This window comes from Pan troglodytes, chromosome 14 (genome assembly GCF_028858775.2).
Source record: "Pan troglodytes isolate AG18354 chromosome 14, NHGRI_mPanTro3-v2.0_pri, whole genome shotgun sequence".
Lineage (NCBI taxonomy): Eukaryota > Metazoa > Chordata > Mammalia > Primates > Hominidae > Pan > Pan troglodytes.
Window position 1 is genome coordinate 79,805,336 of NC_072412.2, and position 16,862 is coordinate 79,822,197.

Sequence of the window (16,862 nt, forward strand, 5' to 3'; positions counted from 1 at the left end):
AGGCACATTAAAGATCTAAAAGAAATAAACTAATCCAGAATCTATCAGCTTGGGCTTGCCTTTCGGCTTAGCTATCCTGCTTCTTTCTTGATCTGCCTACATTGTAGGACAAAGCCCATGTTTTATCTATGTATGTATTTACAGCACCTAGCACAAGCCTTGGCACATGGTAAATGCCCTAACTTTCTTCAAAGAGTATGGATGTCTCTAACTGCACACTCTCTATTCCAGGGTCAACGGGTTGATCTCTCTGGGCTGTTACATATGGATTCTTTCTACCTTTTTAAAGTGCATTTTGGAAGAAGGTAAAAATTCATCTGATATTCACTGGGCATTTCATATGAGCTAGACACTAGTGACACTTCTTTTATGTAACGTGGACTTGCAAAGTTTTTACTTATCGAGACTAAATGAAAGTCAGAAAGACAGTAGTAATTATGCAATGGGAAAAAACTATTTTACTGGTGTTGGCAATTAGGGTTCTAGTTCTGCCAATTTCTAGACTTTTACCTTCTCCTGATTTTAGTGTTCTCATCAATTACATGGGTAACATGTGTTCAATCCACCATACAGAACTATCAAGATGAAACTAAATCCACTCTAAACCACCAGGCACAAAGCAATTTTTGTTGTTGTTGTTGTTAGCCCATACTTATCAAGTATTCTAAACTGTCTTAATTACTGTTATTTATAAACAAAACACAAGGTAACTGCCTCAGCCTAAAGCCTTGGTATAATTCCACCACACTCAATATAGTGCTAAAAAAAAATTCCATTAATGCTTTTAATCGACTCATTGAGTTCATTTCTTTCTTCAATGAAATATTTTGTGTTTGCTAAAGTTACTTGTATTCATATCTAAAGCAGAAGAGCTAATGCATATTCCAAAGTCTGTTAGCCTTGAAATATCCACCTACTTCAAGCTTCTAAATATCCCTTCAAGCAACACTTCTGATAAACTGCAACTATGATCTTCTGCAAAATTTATGTTTTCAAGTTTTTCCTTCCATTGTTCTCACGTTTTACAAAATTGTATTCCTCTTAATATTTAAATAATATTTTAATACAAACTAAATATTCCCATTATTTAAAAGATTTTTTTGTCAAAGTTAAAATTCCGATCATTTAAAAGTAAAATACTACACATCACATTTTTTCAAAAATATGGAAGACCTTCATTAGACAGCATCACATAAAGTGCATTTAAAGTTGTATTCATCAGTCAATTTTCTTTGCTTTTGTAGCCCAAATAAACCATCTCTAAACTCATTATAACACCGTATACCCTATTGGCCAAGCATATCCTAGAATCTATTTTTGGAAAAGAAAACTTCCTGGTGATACAGCAAATGATAAAAATTTGCCAAAACACCATAAAACCATCAGCTCTAAAAGATAACAGAAAAAAATAAGAGGGAAATCACCACAGCTGCCAAAATATGTTTTTAATTTGCATTCATCCATTAGCAGGTTTGCTTTTTCTATTAAAAAATATAAACTGGGCCGCATATGTTGGCTCACACCTGTAACCCCAGCAGCAAGGCGGGTGGATCACTTGAGGTCAGGAGTTGGAGACCAGCCTGGCCAACATGGTGAAACCCGTCTCTACTAAAAGCACAAAAAATCAGCTGGTCATGATGGCACACACCTGAGTCCCACCTACTCGGAAGGCTGAAGCAGGAGAATTGCTTGAACCCCAAGAGGCAGAGGTTGCAGTGAGCTGAGATGGTGTCACTGCACTCCGGCCTGAGCAACAGAGCAAGACTCCGTTTCAAAAAAAAAATATATATATATATATATACATATATATATATACATACACACACACACACACACACAGTTTATATTTTAAAAACACACTGTTTATATAAAAAGATACACATATACACTGTTTATATAACGAATCTTTTCCATATATCTACTAAAACCCTGAAACCTCAATTTCCCAGATAGAAACAATTTTTCCCCAGGTACTTTAAACAACTTACAGCACTTGGTCCATTTATCACAAATTACCTTACATTATAACATGCCACATAATTCTTACCCCACCCTCCTTGATTTTCAGCTCACTAACGATACTGGATATTGTCCTACCCATTTTCATATAAGGGTCTATAGATGTAGTAGGAGCTAAATAAGTGTAAGTCAAACGGATAACTGAGGCATGTTCTAATAAAAATAACATTATTATTACTTGTATTATGTCCCTAACTTTGATAGCTTTATCCAATAGCAGAATGCATATTAGCCAGAATTTATTGGTCTACTATTACCACTGCTGCAGAACATCCTATAGCAGTTTACTTCTAAAATAATTTTTTGGATAAGGTATCATAATTTGTTTTACTACATATATCAGCAAACAATTGACTTCTTTATTGAAGTATATCTTGTAGTAAACGTATTCTAGTAAACACAGTATGTCAATATGATCTACAACAAATATAATAATACAGCCTCTAAACCATATTTATTTGTATAATCCTTCCACTTTTGCTTTATTCTACAGTAAGGCTAACTCTGGAATATTACATTTAATGCTAGAGGGAGGTAAGAGTAACACAAGGGGAAAGTCCAGGGGGCTTTCTAGCGTTCAGCTCTCTAAAGCTAACTGGCTATTCACTATAATTTCATTACTTTACTTTGCTGAAAATCAATTTCCACATCTATGAAATAAAAATCATAATACAGTTCATAATAGAGTCCAACAATAAAACAGAAAGCATAATATAGTGCATATAGCACATATGTGCTGTATTACATGTCATATAACATATACTATACATGACATATAAGTTGTACGATTCAAATATATATTAAATGATACAAATACATATGATACATAGGCTATGAGGATTACTATACCTATATTATACAAATATCATTGAATATTTATTTAATAAAGGATGGAATCTAATAATTGTATGAGATTTTGTACGTTTTCTCCTGAAAGCATACAAAACTCAAATATGCAGAAGTGAAGGGACCAGACATGTTTTAAAGGAGACTCATTCTCACAGACAAAAGGAAAATCACAAAATCTGCCATTATATACAATCTATTAGTCATTAAAAGTATTTGTATTTTTTGTGTTCTATTTCATTTTTTCACAATTTTTTCACAATTCATCAGCTTAACTCCATGCAGCACTTCCAATAAAGATTCATCACTTTCAGCACATCTAATGATTAGTCTCAATTTTATATCAAGATAATAAACTTTCTCATAACTAGATGCTTTCATTTCCCCTTTTTCCACTTGTTTTGTTAAAATAAGGTAAAAAGCAATAAAATTTTCCAAATAATTTTTGAAATTTTTGCCAAAAGTGGCAAAGTCACAGTTCTGTAGCAGGTGGGGGTTACTTGGCAAGACAGCAACACAAACAGCCCAAAAAAGGCATTCATCAAATGATGTTCGTAAGTCAAAATCCAGTATATAAATGGCATTTCAGAGGTGACACGTATAGTATTCCATGTGCCAGTTATTTGAAAAGTCAATGATATAAAAGCCAAGGGCTACCAGTACCTGTTTACTAAAGAGTACATATTAAACACATTAACATATGAAAAACCAAGTTCTTAACTTCTGCATTATACTAGGTATACAATAAGGAGTATTTTATTTTGTACCTACTATTTACTCTGAATGGCTGTTGTTACTGTTGTTTTAGAGACAGGGTTTTCAAGGCTGGAGTGCATTGGCTCAATTGATCATAGCTCATTGTAGCCCTGAACTCTGGGATCAAGGGATCCTCCTGCCTCAGCCTCCCAAGTAACTGGGAATACAGGCACACGCCACCACACCTGGCCTGAATGGCAGCTTTTAAGAGAGCCATCAATACACTAGAGCAAATATTTATAAATGCAGCATGGTTTAATTCTACTATACTACAAGATTTCTTTTTGCAAGAAGACATAAAAAATTTTTTCAGGGAAATAAAGCGAATTGAGGAATGGTTGACAGCGTTGAATATATCTAGCTACTTAGGGTGGAAAAGACCATGATAGGGGCATTTAGAACCAGGCAAATCAACAAGCAATTAACACCAGAAGGAATACTGTGAGTTTTGGGGCCCAAGAATACCAACCAGAACACAGTGTATTCTTAAAGCAGGGGATGATAAATAAGAGAGTCCCACAAAAAGTGATGTTGGTGTTTGCAGTGATAATTGTAACATGAATTGGAGTCAGGCAAGATACCTGTAACATGGAAAGAGTCTAAATCAGTTATATTGAAGAGCTAGTTTGAGTTTGTTTCTTTGCTCTCGCAAGGGTTTAAAAAATTTTTTTTTGTTTCTTTTTTAACTGGAGAAAATGCAGTTGAGGAGAAATCATGTGTGATTATAAATAGGTATTCAATAAATGTACAAATAACGTGTAAGATCCTCATTATCTACCTTTATTGTGCATTTTGTATAATGTTAGTTAAGAATAACATATAGCATGTTGCAACAATGTTTGAGTCTAACCAAGTGACTTTTAAGCCATAAATCAGACATAGCTTAATCAACACAATCTTGATTTAACTGGGGATTTGCAGTTCAATGTACTGCTCGAAATTATAGTATATCACAAATTTAATAATTCTATTTTTAAAATTAAGGGCATTTTTTTAATGACCAGTTGATAGAAGCTTCAGGTGACTCATTAAAGAAGTAGCCTGCAGATTTTCAATCTCTAATCATTGTTCATCTTTATTTTCAATTTTCTGTAAATGATCATGTGAACTGTAATTTCATGTGTTTTTCTTTTGACAAGCTTGGATACTTCACCTGTATTATATAAATGTTAATAATCAGTAACTTTTATACCAGCTACGTTGAAACTTTTTAAGAGTGACTTTCTCAAGGTCACAGAGCAAATCTCTGGTGAGACAGGAATGGAATTCATGACCTTTGACTGCCAGAGTTTTCTACCCACACTCGGAAATTCCTTCCCCATAAGTGTAATTTATATGCTCACTTTGAGAAACAGGAAAGTTTATCCCTTTCAGGGGAGGGCAGTGTGGGGGCGGTGGAGGTATGGCTGGAGTGCTTTTCCTATCAAATCAGTTGCCACACAAGAACTTTGTAGTTTTACAAAGTGACTTTTGGCCACATTACCCCATTTAACCCTCACCACAGCCCTGTAAACTACATATTATTTTTTCCATTTTATAAACTCAGAGAGGTTAAGAAATTTGACCAAGGTCATCCATAGTTAGGAAGCAAGAGAGCAAGAATCGAACTGAGATATTTCTGCCACTGAAATTAGTTGTGATTCAAGGATGTATCATCTTAGAGGTTACCATTCATTGTGAAATGAAGGAAGGTTTTCTTCACATTGTTTTCGAATAATTTAACTTGGTTGCCATTTAGGTTTGTTTTCTTTAAGGCAGGGTTGTTTTTCTTTTGTTACAAGTTAGCTCGATAATTTCAAAGTGAGCACAGTATTACTAAAGATAGAATTTTTTTTAAAGACTGTTTTTCCCCCTTTTTTATACACACGTGTGGCTTTTTACTGTATTTCTCGGTCATGAAATTTTACTGTAATTCTTGCTCTTGTGTATGGTGTGTGTCGGTGGGTTATGTACTAATATAGATATAGACTACAAAAACACATGTAAAAACATATAAAGATAAATACTAAATATACACATACACATATAGATATATAAGATGATGAATATATATGTATATACAGTATGTAGTCATTCTTCAGTACCCTTGGAGGGTTGACTCCAGGATCCCATCCCACAGCAGATACCAAAATCCATGGATGCTCAAGTCCGTTATAAAAAATAATGCAGTATTTGCATATAACCTGTGCACATCCTCCTACATACTTTAAATCATCTCTAGATTACTTACAATCACTTATACAATGTAAATGCTATATAAAGTTATGATTTTATTTGTATCATTTTTATTGTTGTATTTTTTTCTTGAATGTTTTCAATCTACAATTGATTGACTCCCTTAATGCAGAACTCACGAATAAAGAGGGCCAACTGTATACATATACATCATGCCAGGAATTACTGTGAAAGGCCATATATACTGAGAAGCATGGCAAATGTCACATTTGGGACACAATTCATGGCTGTCAAAGCCAGCAGGTAGTTATCGTGGTAGCTTCTACAGTCACTGATAAGGGTGGGGAAACTATCCCAAAGGTCTCCTAATTTATTACACTCTCACCTTCCATGCAGCAGTACAGCAGTAAGGGCTTCCTGCTACTTCTGCACCAGACAGCAAATGTGTTTGGAGCAGTCTAATTATTACACTAATAAATATTCAAAAATGTAGACCATGAGAGTAGCAACAAAAGAAACACATGACTTTAAGTTGAAAAAAAAAAAAAAAGACAGGAAGAAAGACCACACCAGAGCAGAATTCTTTGGGTGAATATCCTGTAATCTACTGCCAACCAAAACAAATTTTTACGGAGCAATAAGACTACTCAAGTAGCCACTTTATGACAATAAACACCCAAAACGGAAAAATCCTTTTGTAACATAATTACTGACAATATAGAGAGAAAGTAACCATTTAATCCACAGCATGTGTTCTCTACCACAAGAACTCAATAGCTGACATCAGATGGGGTGTGGCCGACCTAGGCCCTAAAAATGAATTCTGGCGGGTGGAAGTCAGGCAGCTCTCTGGGCTGGGCTTGGGATCCAGAAACTTAGCAGGTCTAACAGAGCCTAAGACTGTTGACCTTCTGGGCATAGGGCAAGGCCCATCTGTTTACTTGCTTGCTTTTGGGAGGAGTGGTTGTGGTAGATGAGTTAAGGCTGTGGTTATAGGGCGTTGCCAGTGATTTAATTTTAATATTTTTACCCTTACATTCTGTACACAGCTAAAAGTTCAAAGCTGTGCATAAATTGCAGGCCGAAAAACAAATAAGTGTGAGTTTGAAAGGAAAAATAAACACTGGGCAAAAATATAAGCCATTTCCAGTCTATGATCATACAGTACTTTCAAATAGAAAATGACAGATAAGCAACTACAACCTATTTCAGACTTATTTTAAAAATTAAAGTTGTAGCCAGCGCAGTCGCTGATGCCTATAATCCCAGCACTTTGGCAGGAGGTTTGCTTGAGGCCAGGAATTCAGGATCTAGCCTGGACAACACAGTTAAGACCCCGTGTCTACAAAAAAATTTTTAGCTGGGTGTGGCAGTGTGCACCTGTAGTCCTGCCTACTTGGGAGGCTAAGGTGGGAGGATCCCTTGAGCCCGGGAATTTGAGCTATGATGATGCCACTGCAGTCCCGCCTGGGTGACAGAGTGAGAACTCAACTCAAAAAAAAAAAAAAAAAAAGCTGTTTTCTAAGCAGAAAAGGTAATAATGGTGTTGATTTTGAATAAAACTGTCTTGGGATTTTAGCTCATGTTCATTAATCAGCATGCAAGTGGCAAGCAGAAAAACTTATAAACAAAAACTTTTCAAATGAGTTTGTGCCATTACTAGTTGTATAGTTTAATACACAATCTACAGCTAGATTTATGAACTTGACTGTTTCTCTCACAATATAAAGAAAACAAACCATTTGACACTCCAATTTAATGTGATCATTGTAATATTATTAATTTGCAAAAACATAAAGTCCCATGCTTTCCATGTTGTACAATGGAAAAAATGTCCAGGACCTTTATATGTTCATCTACTTAACAATATCCCTTCACTGGGTAAGGTCACTCCAAACTCTAGATTAACCAACACTGGCTTGAATTCAAAATGCTCTCGGCATAGGCCTAGAGGCCTAAGCACTTACGTTGTCTCTGCAAAGATAAAACACACCTATATTTAAGGCCAAATTATTTCAGTAAGTTGATAACAGCCTGTTTCATGATATACTGTAACACCTAAAACTCACTGGAGCCTGTTAAAGTGCATAATTTCCCTGAACAGGAGTCAGGGAAAATATCCCTGAGCAACATGTATATTTTCACATGACCAGAACACGATGGATATTACAGGCCAGATGCATGTTCTTCAGAATGAACGTCAAGCATCCCGATTTGTTCTCCCTTTGGCCTGGGGAGAGTGAGTACACTAGTGTTTGCAGACCTTCCCTTTCAGCATACACATAGGCTGCAGCTGTAGTAAACAACCACCAGCCAAGAGTTGCTAAGGTCAAGGTCTCAAATGCTATACCAGGACCATTTACTCCCAAATGATAGTCATTGCTGAAAAAAGAACTTCTGGGGAGTGGGGGGTGGAGAACATTAAGGACTCATTAGCACAACAATTTTTTTCAATAAATAGTAATAAAAAGCATTCCACAATACAGTACAGCTGACTGCATTGCTAAGTAGTAGATAAATAACTGAAGGTTTTCAAAAATAAACAGAAACCCTCAAGAATGTTTTGTTTAACCTGACATAGCTATGTTGGTTACATGGTCTTAGTTCAAAATTATGAAAATTTTATGTGAAAACATTTCAAATTTCAAATTTTCCCAGTACATTTCATAATAGTTAATTGGCAGAATAATAAACCCGTTTCCTAATTTTTATATGCTCAAATTGCTCTTTCCCCAACTCAAAGGAGCTTAATATATTCAATCTAGTATCAAGACCCGTCTGCAACAATAAAGATATAACTTACCCAACTGAAACGTTTGTCCTTCAACATCCTATTCCCACTATGCTTCTACAGTTTAAAATTTTCTAACCTAAAAGTATACTCCTTTATCGGAACCAATTTCTATGTGGTCTTAAAAAATGCACACAACATGTGAATGAGGTCTGAGAATAGCACAAGCAAGCTTTTTTCCTTGAGGGAGGGGGGGTCCACTGTTTTAATTAAATGTCAGTTCTAAAAGCGTTTCTTAGAAGACGGTATACACCCACTCCTCAAAGTGACCACTCCTATTCCCATAACAAGCTGCTTCTTGCTAAAAGCCACCAAATTTATTTCAAAGCATTTACTTATCTAAACAACTCTATCGTCCAGTAAGAAAAGGGCATGGAGGCGTCTAGGTGGTTTTGCAGAATGACGTGTATTTGATTGGCAGATGTCTACCGAAGTCACTAGATGCACACGCACTAAATGTAAATAGAGTTGCTCGTCTCTCCGATGTTACAGGGAAACAGAGAATCTTAACGCTGGTGTAAAATAAAATATCAAGAGTGCTCGGCCGAGAATTCCATTAGCCAGTGGAATTATCTAAAACAATCCATACAGAACGACACTTTAGCCATCTATACAGTTAAATTAGAGTGCTGACAATACTAACTACGCAAACTGTTTATCCAGATTACACATTCCGTTGTATTAATACTCTTTAACTCAACACAGTCAGCTTTTATCAGCTGAAATAAGACTATTACTATTAAAGTATGCAAAACTCGAAGCGCAGGGTGAAGGGGGTTGGGAAGCTGCAGGGCATATAACAAAGGAATTGGTACTTTTTCCAAGCATTTGCCTCAAACGCACTGCGAAACAAAACTGTTGAGTGCACCCCACCCTTTTCCCCAAAGATAAAAGTTTTCAAAGTTCTTGCAGACAGCTCGCTACCCAACAAAAGCAGGATTGATTCTCCCCGTAGGGGAGCATCTAACGTGAACACCAACTAATGTCGCGGAGGTCAAGTCTGAACCCTCAGAGTGAGCTTCTGAGGCAAGAAGTGGCTCCCAGGCCGGCTCTGCGGGTTCCCGGCCCGGGTGGATGTACAAAGTTGCCCCTTGTCAACTCCGGCCAGGTCCCCCGTAATTGAAAATAACAGCCACCGGCCAGCCCCTGGCTACTTGCATGGACCAGGCACTGTAGCAAGTGACAGTTACACATCATTACGACCAGAGACAATAATGAATGTAGCACCAGGAGCACTATTCATGCCAGCAGTGTCATCTCCGCCTTAACCCCTTCCCCTCCATTCTCTCCAGCGCGCACACACAGCCCACACGGCCCCGGTGCGGAGCTATTCATCCACCCCGCTCGAGGCCGGGGGGCCAACTACTTCCACGAGCCCCCCCTCCGCCCCAAGTTCAGCCCTGGGGTTTTATTTCTCATCCTTGGCAACTGTCAGGCAAACACTGCAACCAACAATTCCACTAGGGGTAGAAAAACACTTGCTTAATTCACGTTACTTGATAACTTCTTCTGGAAAAAAAAAATTAGGGGAGGTGGGGAAGAAACCTCCTTCTTTCTTCTCCACGAATCCGACCGACGCTACTTGCTTTGCAACAGCATCGCCCTTCCCCGGCCCCCTCCCGCTTCCCAGCACTTTCCCCCTTTAAGAACACAGACCAACCAAAATGATTTAACTTGAGCAGATGACAGAAGGAAAATAAAACACGTTAAGAGAATACGGTCTGATTTGGGATGGCAAAAAAAAAAAAAAGAGGAGGGGGTTGTTTATTTTGATAAGAAACGGAATCGGCACAGACCTGAACAGAAGCTGCAGAGCAGGAGAAATTGTTTTCTTTCCCTCACACAGAGTCCCCCTCTCTCTCTCTCCCTTTCTCTCTCACACGCGCGCGCGCACACACACACACACTCGCACACACACGGCGTCACCCGCGCACACGCACACGCAGAGCCTCTCAGCGGCTCTCTGCAGTTCTCAGGAAATGAATGGGGGGCAACCCGGGGAACTGTTGTACTTGCAAATGACTTACCCGGATCACATGATGCGCTAAATGTAGGGTGGGCCGGTGGGTGGAGGCTGCCGAGATGCGAGCCCCGGTCTAGTGTGGGGAGCCTCGCCAGGCCCGCATCGAATTACCCCGGGGCCCAGCCGAGGGGGTTGCAGGACGCCGCTTCTCCTCCCTCGCAGCCCGCAGCTCAGGAAACCAGAGAGGCGCTTGGGGTGGGGTGGGGTGGGGTGAGGTGAGGGGGGGGCCGAAAACAAGAAACCCCCAAACAAAAGAGCTCCGGGTCCTCCTCCCCAGAAACAAAGCCCCGCCGCTGCCGGCGAGCCCCGGGGTGGGGCCGAGGGCGGGGGCGGCGGCGGGGAGGGGCTCGCTCAGCAGGCGCTAAGTCGCTTTATTGCCATAAAATGGGGCCCCCGAGCCGCTCCGCCCGAGGATTAGGAGGCGGGCTCTGAGTGTGATGGTTGAAATCCCCTGTGGGAAACTAACCCCTCCCCGCTCGCAGAGGTAGAAGGCAACACCCACTGCCCGGCCCTCGCCTCCCCGCCCGGACCGCCGGGCTGGGTCCGCGGCGCCTCCACCCCGCCCCACCCCGCCCCACCCCTGCCCCCGCCCTCCGGCCCCGGGCCTCGGCAGCGCTTCCCTTTCACCTGCACCACTTTGCTGCGGCACCCCAAATAACCCACACATGGCCCTGGGAGCTCGGGGAGTCGTCGGCCGAGGGGGCCCGCGGGGTCTTGCGGCGGGAGGGACCCCTGGAGAGCAACTCGCTGGGCAAGGACTCGCGCCGAGCCGCGAGAAAGTCCCCTCTTTTGTGTCAGAGCGCGCCAGGCAGGCTTAGGAGAATTCGGGGACCCAAAAAGCGTGCAGCCAGCTTGGGCCCCCACCCCTCGCCGCACCCGCCCGGGTGGGGGCGCGCAGTGGAGGGAGGGGGCTGTCGGCCGGGTCGTCCCCGCGGCTCGCCCGCCAGCGAACTTGGAAAGGTGTGGGCGGAGCCGGCCGGGACTGTGGGGCAGCTCGCGGGGACCGCCCCTGGGCGCCGGGCATCGCCCGCGCCGGGCAACAATGGGGTCAGGCAGGGGCAGCCCCGCGGGCGGTGCCCTCCGCGCGCCGGTGGGGCGGGCGGAGGGCCTGGCGCGGCAGGCAGGGGAGTCATTGTTTGGGTTCCGGAGCGACGCACGTTGCGGGCGAAGCGGGGGCGCCCCTTCTCCCTGCGCTTCACCTTGGCGGGATGAATGGGGGCGAGGCGGAGATGCGCGCCTGGTCTCGCCACCCCAGCGAAGGGGCCCCTGCCTGCGCCAGTTCTGTGGGAAAGCAGGCAAACTTGGAGGACTGGGGCAGAGGAAGCGGGATCTGCAGACCCCCGCGGGGCCCGGGGGCGGCGGGGAAGGGAGTCCAGCTCCACTGCCCCGCGCCCAGAGCGGAGCCCCAAGAAGCGGACGGCCCGGAGCCGAGTCCTTGACGCTCTCCCCGGCAGCCCCTCCCTCCCCGCCTCCGCGCCCCGGGGAGCGGATCCGCGGGATTGTGGGGCGGGAGAGGGAGGAGGCGGCCGAGCGGCCCTGCAGTTCCCGCGGCGGCTCGGAGGGCGCGGGGTCGGCGCCGAGCCGGAGGGTCGGCGGGGGCGGGGAGCAGACGGGGCGGAAGCGGCCGGGCGGGCGGGGCGCGCGGCGGCCGGAGGCGGGAGGCTGTGGGCCCGCCTCCTCACCATCCTAGGTGAGCGCGGCGCTCCGGGCACGACGGTATGCCCCTGCCCCGCGCCCCCGGCCCGGCCCGCCCCGCGTGGGAAATCGCCAGGGCTGTGGGAAGGCCGGGAAGGGGAAGTTTGTGTGCAGAGAGAAAGCTTTGCTGTACTGTGGCGTGGAGTGGGGTGGGAAGAGAAACAAGGGAGAGGCCGAGAAACAGGAAATGAGAACGAAGGCACGAATGTGAGCCAGGGCCAGCTGGGCTCCCCATCGGTGTGGCGGTTTCCAGCCACTTCAGGCGCGGTGTGCTTTCCTAATGACAACAAAGGCGGCGTCTGCCTGGTGCGTTCTCTGCCTCTTGCCACTCCTAGGTTCTGGGGAAAATGAGATGGGTGGTCCAACCTAGAGGAGGGGTCCCACAGCCTAAGATGCGTCTTAGGAAGACAGCAGGATTCAGAGGAGGGGTCTGTCCTGGTCTTGAGGTTTCGAAGAGGAAGAAATGTCTGAAATTTGTGGAGCACTGCTCGAGTGAAGTAGCCTCAGCGGCGGGAGCGGGAAGGCGCGGGCGCAGCGAGGGCGTCGGGAACCCAGTGGGACTCGGGGGTGAGGGGTTGGTTGCCGCGGTGCGGTCTCTGTTCCGGGGAATGCAGCCGCAACTCCCACTCCCTGATCCGATCCTGGGCCTAGGGTAAACAGCCCCTTACACTCCACTACACCCGGATGGAAACAACGTGAAAACACAAGTTTGAAAAGCAGCAGAATATCAACAACTGCGCAGGATTTCAACGAGAAACTTGCCTCTACTAGAATCACTGTGAAGTTTCCCTCTAGGTGGGGCAGGGAGTGAAGGAATGGAGTTTCACTGTAAGGGTGGAAGGATGCTGTAAGAAATTATGTCATCGTGGCAGTTCTTGTACTAACAGCTCTTTCTCGAGTGAGCTGAGTGGCGGATAGACCATAAATATATTCTATAGCGAGTGCTTCTGCACGTGGAAAAGCAAACTGCACTCCCTTCCTATGGCAACAGCCACGGGCTTGTTAGGAGAGTGATGAAAGATAGAAAACAAACTACAAGAATCCATTCCAGAGGGATAAGGAAACTAGGGGTAGGTCAAGGTTAGTATCTAGAGTCTGGATACCCTGTGTGGTTAAAAAAAAAAAAAAAAGTACATCAAGCATTGGGGGGAAAAGATGCAGATTTTAAAAATTGTTGACAGATATGGAGTAGAAATCTTAAGGCAACTTCCTAGCTATGAAAAGGAGAAAAGAGAAAAACAGGTTTAGAAGAGAGAATCACTTCATTGTGTGGACTTGGGGTGCGTGTAAAAGAGCAAAAACATTTGAAATAATACAAAGCATGGATGATAACGGAGGTCACTAGAGGAGTGTGTGTGTGTACACACGCATGCGTTTCCAAACTAGTTCATGTAATTCTATCTCCATATAGAATTTAGATTTAAAGAAAAGTAAGGTGTGGACGGAAGGGAAGAAGATAGGGAAAAGTACACTACCTTGGCAAAGGTGCGGATTTTTAATGTTTAGACCTTTTTCCTCTCTACCTCTGTGTTTGCAGAGATGTGAAAAGTCAGAAAATGTAAAGATGGCAAATTTATTTCAATCCTTAATTCAAGAGGACCATGTAAAAGAATGTGTAGCGAGAAAGTACGGTCATAGAATTTGGGGGTTGAAAGTATCTGTCGAATCCAATACTATGTGGCTTCAATCCTGTTTAAAACCAAGATGATTTTGATAAAGAATGATAACCCATTTCCCTAACTATATATAAAAACTTCATTTACTTAGTCTTAGATAACCAAAAGAAGGATGAATTATGAACAAAGAAGATAAAGTTGGGTATTCTTAATTTCTTACACATAACGCATGCATTGAGTTTCTTTTACCTAACACATTGTCCAGAAAAGAAAACCACACCCAAACACCCTCAAAGCAGATAAAATATCTAATTCAAACAACAGGAAAATTTACAGTTAGAAATAATGTTAATGTAAAAGTAAGTGTTACCTGCCCACAAACTTTTTGCCAGCTCTTCTTATACTCAACCAGTGGTGATGCTGTCTTTGTAAAATTAGTGGTTAGAAAAATCTTTTATTATTTTTTATTTTATTTATTTATTTATTTATTTTGAGACGAAGTTTCGCTCTTGTTGCCCAGGCTGGAGTGCAATGGCGCGATTTCGGCTCACTGCAACCTCCGCCTCCCGCGTTCAAGCGATTCTCCTGCCTCAGACTCACAAGTAGCTAGGATTACGGGCATGCGCCACCACGCCTGGCTAATTTTTGTATTTTTAGTAGAGATGGGGTTTCTCCATGTTGGTCAGGCTGGTCTTGAACTCCCGACCTCAGGTGACCGCCTGGGCCTCCCAAAGTGCCAGGATTACAGGCGTGAGCCACCGCGCCGGGCCAGAAAAATCTTTTACAGTATTAAGAGCATTACTTATACCTCACCCAGATTTATCTAAGGTAAAAACTCTGTTCAATATCTGTGTACATTTAGAGATTGTAAGGCTTTGGATTAGTGAAACCATAGATGATTTAGCACTAATACAATTTCAAGGAATAGGGTAGGAATGAAGTCCCTTTTAGAGGTAAAAGCTATGTTGAAAGATTAGAATTAACTAGAAAGGAAAATAAAGCTGATTTCCAGAACTCTGAACAAATTTTAAAATACAATCTTGATTTTTTTCCTAAGGCCGAAAGTGAACATGTACTGTTAGGTTTTCAAGCCTCTATTTTTCATATGTCATATCTAGGCAATAATGTGCAGCAAAGGGGAATTTTCCTGTTCAAGTATGAGAAAGTGAGAAAGACATGTAAAAGCCTTCCTATAACTGCAAACAGCTGGTGATATTATGTGATTACTTGGTAAACAACATGTTTTGATTTGGGGGATGAGCTGTCTGCAAATTAGGGGGAAAATGCCATTTCATAACTTTGTTTTATTGCAATCAATACAGTTTTCGGTCCTTCTAGTTTAAATATCTTCATCACATCTTCAGATGTGTCTTCTTTTCCACCTTCCTCCAGTCACTTTCATGCAGGCCTTTTCCAGACTCACCTCCACTATCATGTCTGCTTCCCAGCTCTGAGCTCTGCATCTAGCCCCCTTTCCCTCACATGCACTAATTATAACGTATCTGTCTTTACAAAGCCAAGTTGGCACAAATTAGTTACAACAAAATACTGTGACACATAAAGGCCCCACTTCCATATTCATACCTCATACTTTCCCCTCCAGCCGGTGCACACACCTTGCGATGATCTTCCTCTGTCTTCTCTGGAATCCTCTAAAAACGATTCCTGGATACCCCACATACATGTATACATATCCATCCTCTCACCAAAAAGTTGTCTTTCCCTTCTTGGAGCTTCTTGTGGTATAATGGAAAGAGTGCTTCAGCTGCTGACTAGCTGGGCTTTCATCTTCTTTCTGATTCTCTATTTTTCCACCTACTTAAATAACATTTTCCCCACATTGAAAGATTAAGATTTATTAGATGCTTACCTGCGCCAATGGGAGATATACTGGCCCAAGTAAGCATCCAATAAATGTTGATTCCCTCATTTATTCTTCAGGTTCTCACACCTTTCTACTTCCATGAAGTATTGTTGGCTCACCTATTACATGTAACTCCTTTCAGAACAAGAGCTATACTTTAATCACCTATTTAGCCTTTCTTTTACCCTCCCACTGTTTTGCACATAGTAGGTGATTAATGAATGCTTCTTGAATCAATGAAACAGCTATAATATATAAACATAGAATGACATACGTTAAAACACAATTTAGCAGAAAACTTGAGTTTCCATTTGGGTGCACATATTGAAAATAACAAAATTCTGCAGTGTGTCGGTAAATACCTTTTGAACATTAATTCTGGCAGTGTTCCTCAAGCAACTTTCTTCTAAGTAGAAGTTTTTATATAAATATAATACATTTGGAGCATTCCATTTTCTCTTTAATATGGAATTGTTTAAAAATTATTCAATTATATTCCTCTTCGTTTTTTATTAAAATTAGATAGCATTCTACTGTGTTAGATTAAAAACATTCAATTTTTTAATACCAGAAGGAAAATTCACAGCAAATTTGTTTTAAAAAAAATGACATTTGCAAATTTTGAGGTTATAAACATTAGAGCTGTAAAGTAATAAATAATCTGCATTTTAAAATATAATAAATTGAGGCATATGAGATCTGAACTATAGGTATCCTTGCTTTTTTAACTTTACAAATGAAAATAGTACTCTCCATGGAAATAATTTAATTCCACTAAAGTTTATCTAGTTTGCAAAATACCACTTTAATTTCATGCTATATACAATACATTAACCTAGGTATTATATTAAGATGAGCTTAGATAAAACTGATAAATAACTATATAGCATGTAACATTAGAATTTTCCCAAATTTTTGCAATTGTATTTACATAATAGTGAATATCTTAGCTTCTTCTTGTAAAAAAATACATTTTTATTTTAGATAGTTTCCTCTAAGTTGTGTTACTGAAACAGAGAATATGAGTTTATTTTTACTGTTATAGAAACCTACTGCCAAATTATTTTTCAAAAGTAT

General features: G+C 41.8%; 1 protein-coding gene across 9 annotated transcripts in view; it reads right to left on the reverse strand.

Moving 5' to 3' along the window:
* The window catches only part of KLF12 (KLF transcription factor 12), a 620,046-nt gene that overhangs the window by 437,626 nt on the left and 165,558 nt on the right, over positions 1 to 16,862 (reverse strand). For 3 of the 9 annotated variants that reach the window (XM_054665372.2, XM_063792199.1, XM_054665375.2), the window contains exon 1: positions 10,615 to 11,046. The exons of 2 other annotated variants lie outside the window; for them this stretch is intronic. The gene's annotated coding sequence lies outside the window, so the exon portion shown is untranslated. Of the gene's footprint in view, positions 1 to 10,383; positions 10,573 to 10,614; positions 11,130 to 16,862 lie in introns of those variants that run through there. 4 more of the 9 variants (XM_054665373.2, XM_003314175.6, XM_016925372.4 and 1 more) reach the window with 2 other exon arrangements.